This window comes from Triticum aestivum, chromosome 3A, assembly GCF_018294505.1.
Source record: "Triticum aestivum cultivar Chinese Spring chromosome 3A, IWGSC CS RefSeq v2.1, whole genome shotgun sequence".
Lineage (NCBI taxonomy): Eukaryota > Viridiplantae > Streptophyta > Magnoliopsida > Poales > Poaceae > Triticum > Triticum aestivum.
The window spans coordinates 308,747,471-308,754,565 of NC_057800.1; positions in this window are offsets into that span (position 1 = coordinate 308,747,471).

Here is a 7,095-nt window from a genome sequence, read left to right on the forward strand (position 1 = left end):
AGAGGCAGCATCGGTCGGCTTCACTTAGCAGGAGTAGCAAAGGAATCGCTCGACCAGGTTCAGTTAACAGCCATCGATCGATCTCTCAGGTTCAGTAACGCGTAGCCTGTAGTGCAATCGCTCGGGTTCAGTTAGAGCCCAATGCCTCACACCCACGCGCATGCGTGTACAAGAGAAACGTGCATCGCTCGGCCCCGACCACCCATCGTAACCGCGATCACCCCAATATTTTCCTCGCCCTCACTTCTACCACGGTTTTTTCCGTCATGGACGGCCCAAAGAATGTCATGCAGCTGCGTCTCTGGCCCACCCAGGACGAAAAGCCCATTTTATGTCATGATTTTTTGTCATAGAAGTAGGACCCCACAACATCTATGATGATACCGGGTTTTGTCACAATTATCGTCATAGATGTGTCATAAGTATGACAGAAATTTACGGTGATGCTCCAACCCTCCTTCATCGCCAACTCCATGATGCTCCCCACCAGGAGTGAGTAATTACTTCGTAGGCTCACTAGTCGGTGAGGAGTTGGATGAGATTCATCATGTAATCGAGTTAGTTTTGTTAGGGCTTGATCCCTAGTATCAACTATGTTCTGAGATTGCTATTTTTATGACTTTGCCAATGTTAATGCTTGCCACTTTGGGCCCTGGTGCCTTGATTTCAGATATGAACCGTTTATGTTTTCACCATTATATCTATGTTCTAGATCTGATATTGCAAGTCATATTCACCTATTACTTGTTATGATCCGTAAGCACCGGGGTGACAATAACCGGGGTACTTTCCGGTGATGACTGGAGTTTGAGGAGTTCATGTATTCACTATGTGTTAATGCTTTCTTTCGGTTCTCTTTCGAAAGGAGGCCTTAGTATCCCTTAATTTCCTTATGGACCCCGCTGCCATGGGAGGGTAGGACAAAAGATGTCATACAAGTTCTTTCCATAAGCACGTATGACTATTTACGGAATACATGCCTACATTATATTTATGAACTTGAGCTAGGTTTGTATCGGCCTAGGTTATGAATATTATATGATGAATATCATTCAACGAACCCATCGATCCAATGCCTACGAATTTTCCATATATTGCTCTTGCTAAGTAACCACTGCTGTTGTTACTGTTACGCTTACTACAAATCATTGCTTTCACTGTTACCATTACTACTGCTATCATCACTACTATCAAAACTATCAACTACTTCGCTACTAATCACTTTGCTGTAGATATTAAATCTCTAGGTGTGGTTGAATTGAAAACTCAGCTGCTAATACTTGCAAATATTCTTTGGCTACCCTTGTGTCGAATCTATAGATTTGGGTTGAATATTCTACCCTCGAAAACTGTTGCGATCCCCTATACTTGTTGGTTATCAAGACCTTTTTCTAGCACCGTTGCCGGGGAGCATAGCTATATTTGTTGAGTCACTTGGGATTATTATCTATTTATCACTATGAAGAACCGGAAGGATACCAAGACTAAGATATTTCCCTCTAAGACGAGGGGAGGTAAGGAACTGCCATCTAGCTCTGCACTTGATTCACCTTCTATTTTGAGTAAACTTGCAACACCCCCACATGTTATTAATCCTAATATGTCGCAAGTTATTGATGATTCTACTTCTACTATCAATAATACCCATGATGATGCTAGTACCTTGCTTGATGATGATGTGCCTTTAGGTGAATTTCTTGATGAACAACTTGCTAGAGCTAAAGATATTGAGAATGCTCAAACTGATGAAATTATTGAAACTGATGAAGTACTTGAAACTGAAAATCTTGAAACACCTATTAGACCTAGTTCTCCTAGATATGAATTGCCCAAGATACCTAAAGGTTATGTTATGGATGGGGAGACAGCTAGAGACTTTCTTGCTTGCAATGATAGGAGAAATCTTTGAATGCTAGAATGAAATGTGATCCTAAGTTTGCTACTTCACCTATCTTTGTTACTGATAAGGATTATGAATTCTCTATCGACCCAAAGTTAATTATTTTGGTTGAACTGTTGTGGCACACCTTACTAAATTAAATGATATAGCCACCCTATTTGCTCATGAGAAAATTCATGGACTCAACATTAGTCATAAAGAACTCATATACTTATTGCAAAAATCTACAAGTTATCAAAGCAAAGTACTACGCGCATGCTCCTAGGGGGATAGATTGGTAGGAAAAGACCATCGCTCGTCCCCGACTGCCACTCATAAGGAATACAATCAATAAATAAATCATGCTCCGACTTCATCACATAACGGTTCACCATACGATCATGCTACGGGAATCACAAACTTGAACACAAGTATTCTTTAAATTCACAACTACTCAACTAGCATGACTTTAATATTATCACCTCCATATCTCAAAACAATTATCATGCTTCAATCTTTTCTTAGTATTCAACACACTCAAAAGAAAGTTTCACAAATCTAGAATACCAAGCATATTATTATTAAGCAAATTACCATGCTATTAAGAGACTCTCAAAATAATTTAAGTGAAGCATGAGAGATCAATAGTTTCTTTAAAACAAATCCACCACCGTGCTCTAAAATATCTAAGTGAAGCACACAGAGCAAAATTATAACGCTCAAAAGATATAAGTGAAACACATAGAGCAAAACTATTTAGCTCAAAATATATAAGTGAAGCACATTGAGTATTCTATCAAATTTTAATTCATGTATGGCTCTCTCAAAAGGTGTGTATAGCAAGGATGATTATGGTATACTAGCAAACAAAGACACAAATAATACAAGACGCTCCAAGCAAAACACATATCATGTTGGTGAATAAAAATATAGCTCCAAGTAAAGTTACCGATGGAAGTGGACGAAAAGAGGGGATGCCTTCCGGGGCATCCCCAAGCTTTGAATTTTTGGTGTCCTTGGATTATCTTGGGGGTGCCATGAGAATCCCCAAGCTTAGGCTCTTGCCACTCCTTGTTCCATAATCCATCAAATTCTTACCCAAAACTTGAAAACTTCACAACACAAAACTCAAAATAGAAAACTCGTGAGCTCCGTTAGCGAAAGAAAGCAAAAGGACCACTTCAAGGTACTGTAATGAACTCATTATTTATTTATATTTGTGTTAAACCTACTGTATTCCAACTTCTCTATGTATTATAAACTATTTTACTAGCCATAGATTCATCAAAATAAGCAAACAACACACGAAAAACATAATCTGTCAAAAACAGAACAGTCTGTAGTAATCTGTAGCCAGCGCAAGATCTGGAACCCCAAAAATTCTAAAATAAATTTCTGGACGTGAGGAATTTATCTTTTAATCATCTGCAGAAAATAATTAACTAAATAGCACTCTCCAAATAAAAATGGCAGCAGTTCTCGTGAGCGCTAAAGTTTCTGTTTTTTACAGCAAGTTTAACAAGACTTTCCCCAAGTCTTCCCAACGGTTCTACTTGGCAAAAACACTAATTAAACACAAAAAACACAACCAAAACAGAGGCTAGATAATTTATTTATTACTAAACAGGAGCAAATAGCAAGGAATAAAAATAAAATTGGGTTGCCTCCGAACAAGCGCTATCGTTTAACGCCCCTAGCTAGGCATAACGAGCAAGAATAGATCTAGGTATTGCCATCTTTGGTAGGCAATCCATAAGTGGCTCTCATGATAGTTTCATATGGTAATTTTATTTTCTTTCTTGGAGCACGACTTAGAGGCATAACCGCATTGTAGGCATGTCGCAAGAGGGGTAATCTTTACACATCCCATGTACTGAATAAGAAAGGGATACAGAGTTGGCTTACAATTGCCACTTCACACAATACATAAATATAGCATTACATCATCCAGATACAATCAAGGTCCGACTACGGAACCAAAATAAAAGAAGACCACCCCTAATGCTAGATGCCCGATCGTCCCGACTGGGCTACACTACTGATCAACTAGAAACGAAACAACACAACGAACACGATCTTCATCGAGCTCCTCCTCGAGCTCGATTGTGCCACCTGCACGGTTATCATCGGCACCTGCAACTAGTTTTGGAAATAATCTGTGAGTCACGGGGACTTAGCAATCTCACACCCTCGCGATCAAGACTATGTAAGCTTATGGGTAGGAAAGGGTAGTGGGGTAGAGCTGCAGCAAGCGCTAGCATATATGGTGGCTACCTTACGCAAATGAGAGCGAGAAGAGAAGCAAAGCACGGTTGAGAAGCTACAAAGATAAAGAAGTGATCCTAGAACTACTTACGTTCAAGCATAACACGAGACTGTGTTCACTTCCCAGACTCCGCCCGAAAGAGACCATCATGGCTACACCCGCGGTTGATGCATTTTAATTAAGTTAAGTGTCAAGTTCTCTACAACCGGACATTAACAAATTCCCATCTGCCCATAACCACGGGCACGGCTTTCAAAAGTTCAAAATCCTACAGGGGTGTCCCAACTTAGCCCATCACAAGCTCTCACGGTCAACGAAGGATATTCCTTCTCCCAGGACGACCCGATCAGACTCGGAATCCCGGTTACAAGACATTTCGACAATGGTAAAACAAGACCAGCAAAGCCGCCCGATGCGCCGACATCCTGATAGGAGCTACACATATCTCAGGGAAACACTGGATGAGACATCCTACGAGTAAAACCAGCCCTCAAGTTTCCCCGAGGTGGCCCCGCAGTCTACCCAGTTTGGACCAACACTTAGAGAAGCACTGGCCCGTGGGGGGGGGGGGTTAAAATGAAGATGACCCTTGAGTCTGCAGAACCCAAGGGAAGGTGATAGGTTGTTATTGCAAATGTAAAACCAAGGCTGGGCCTTGCTGGAGGAGTTTTATTCAAGGCGAACTGCCAAGGGGTTCCCATTATAACCCAACCGCGTAAGGAACACAAAATCAAGGAACATAACACCAGTATGACGGAAACTAGGGTGGAAAGAGTGGAACAAAACACCAGGCATAAGGCCGAGCCTTCCACCCTTTACCAAGTATATAGATGCATTAATTAAATAAGATATATTGTGATATCCCAACAAATATCCATCTTCCAACATGGAACAACCTCCATCTTCACCTGCAACTAGCAACGCTATAAGAGGGGCTGAGCAAAGCGGTAACATAGCCAAACAACGGTTTGCTAGGAAAAGGTGGGTTAGAGGTTTGACATGGCAATATGGGAGGCATGATAAAGCATGTGGTAGGCATCGCGGCATAGGCATAGCAATAGAGCGAGCAACTAGCAAGCAAAGATAGAAGTGATTTCGAGGGTATGGTCATCTTACCTGCAAAGTTCTCCGAGAAGACGAAAGCTTGATCCTCGAACACGAATTCGTCTCCTGGATCTAACCCAAGGCAAGAACACAAGCAAGGGAAACACAATCAACCACGGTGCAATGCGCAAGCGACATGATGCAAAACATGGCATGATATGTGGGATGTGATATGCAATGCATATGTGAGCTCCGGAACGAAAAGATTTATTGAGGCATCAACTTGGCAAACCAAGAGTGCCGCTGTAAAGATGAGTTGATTTCGGTCAAAATCGATATAAGGATCACTGGAATCGGATGCACGGTTTGCAAATGGCAAGCAAAACAATAATGACACTATTCTACGATTAACAGCACGATGCCATCTAGAATGCAACAAGAAACCAAGCTACTGCACTCCAACATAGCAACAAAGCACCTGGCAGTGATTTACTCAAGATGCTTGACAAAAGATGAACACTGAGCTACGGCTAAATCACACAATAACAGGTTCAAACAAGAATGGCAAAAGTGCAAAAGATATCAGGTTCACAGACTTAGTGAAAATAACATGTCAAGATTTAACATCAGGAAGCAATGTTTAGAGCAAGATAACAACATGCTACAGGATCAGAACATAGCAAGACAAGGCCTGGCATGAAACTACTCAAAGCATATAACAATAGTCCCTTACTGACCATAAGCCAAAAAGGATCATTAGATATGATGGCACCCATGTAAACATAGCAAGTTTCGTTAACAGATTCAGACTTAGCAGAAAACTGGACATGGCAAAAACAGAGTTACGAAGGCATGTTTGCGAGCTCGGTGCACTCAAGACAAGGCATTGCATGACAAACTAAGCATACACCCAGCAAGAAGACATGATCAAGTAGCTAACCATGGCAAGAACAAACTCATAGCATGCATGGATCAACTACAACAACCTTGGCAATATTGATTAACACGTAAACAATCTGCCAGGAACATTTTATAGCAAAAGTAGAGCAAGATTGAGTCATGCTAGGGCACTCCATAAATGCAAACGAATATACGGATGGATAGAACATAACAATATCTCAAAATCATCTTTACTGAACATACTCAAAAGAAGCATGGATCTCTCTGTAGCAACATGAATAAGTGGCATAAAAATAACAGCAGACAAAGACTTAGTGAAAATCCTGAGATCCTAAAATCAGCAACATCACGAGAGATACTTTGCATGGTTGTGCTAGTCACCACATTGATGAAAAAAATACATGGCATACACCCCTGTAAAGATGCCATGGCATAGCCCAAAACACATCCAGGGCTCAAGTTCATAGGAGGCACACAATAATCATGGCAAAAATGACAAATGCTCATAAACTGATAAGAATCATGAACTAACATTATATAGCACTCTTGCAACAGCATTTTAGGCATCAGTATGGACTCAAACAAGCATGGCACAATGGAATCAAATGAAGAGGGCATCCAGATGAACAATTTGATATATGGCACGCTCAAAACGGAACTATGGACGCGGAGATATGGCATGATGAAAAGTTCTTGAAAATATGAGGGAGGAAAAGACTTGGTGAAAATAGACCTTCAAGATTCCAGATATAGGGTTCGTCGGTGGCGCGAGAACCGAGGAAGATCCGGGCGGTGGTGGTCGGCGTGACAACGCCGGTGATGTGTGGCGGCGCCGGTGGCGAGGTTCGCCGATGAGAGGGTCAGGGCGCGCTCAGGCGGCGCGATGCTTCGGGGAGCCGGCGGCGGTGGCGCGGCGCCGTGGTGGAGGCGGCGACCGGAGTTGGCGGCGGGGAGCGGCGCGGAGCGGTTGGCGGCGAGGTCAGTCGCCGGTGGGGGAAGCTCCGGC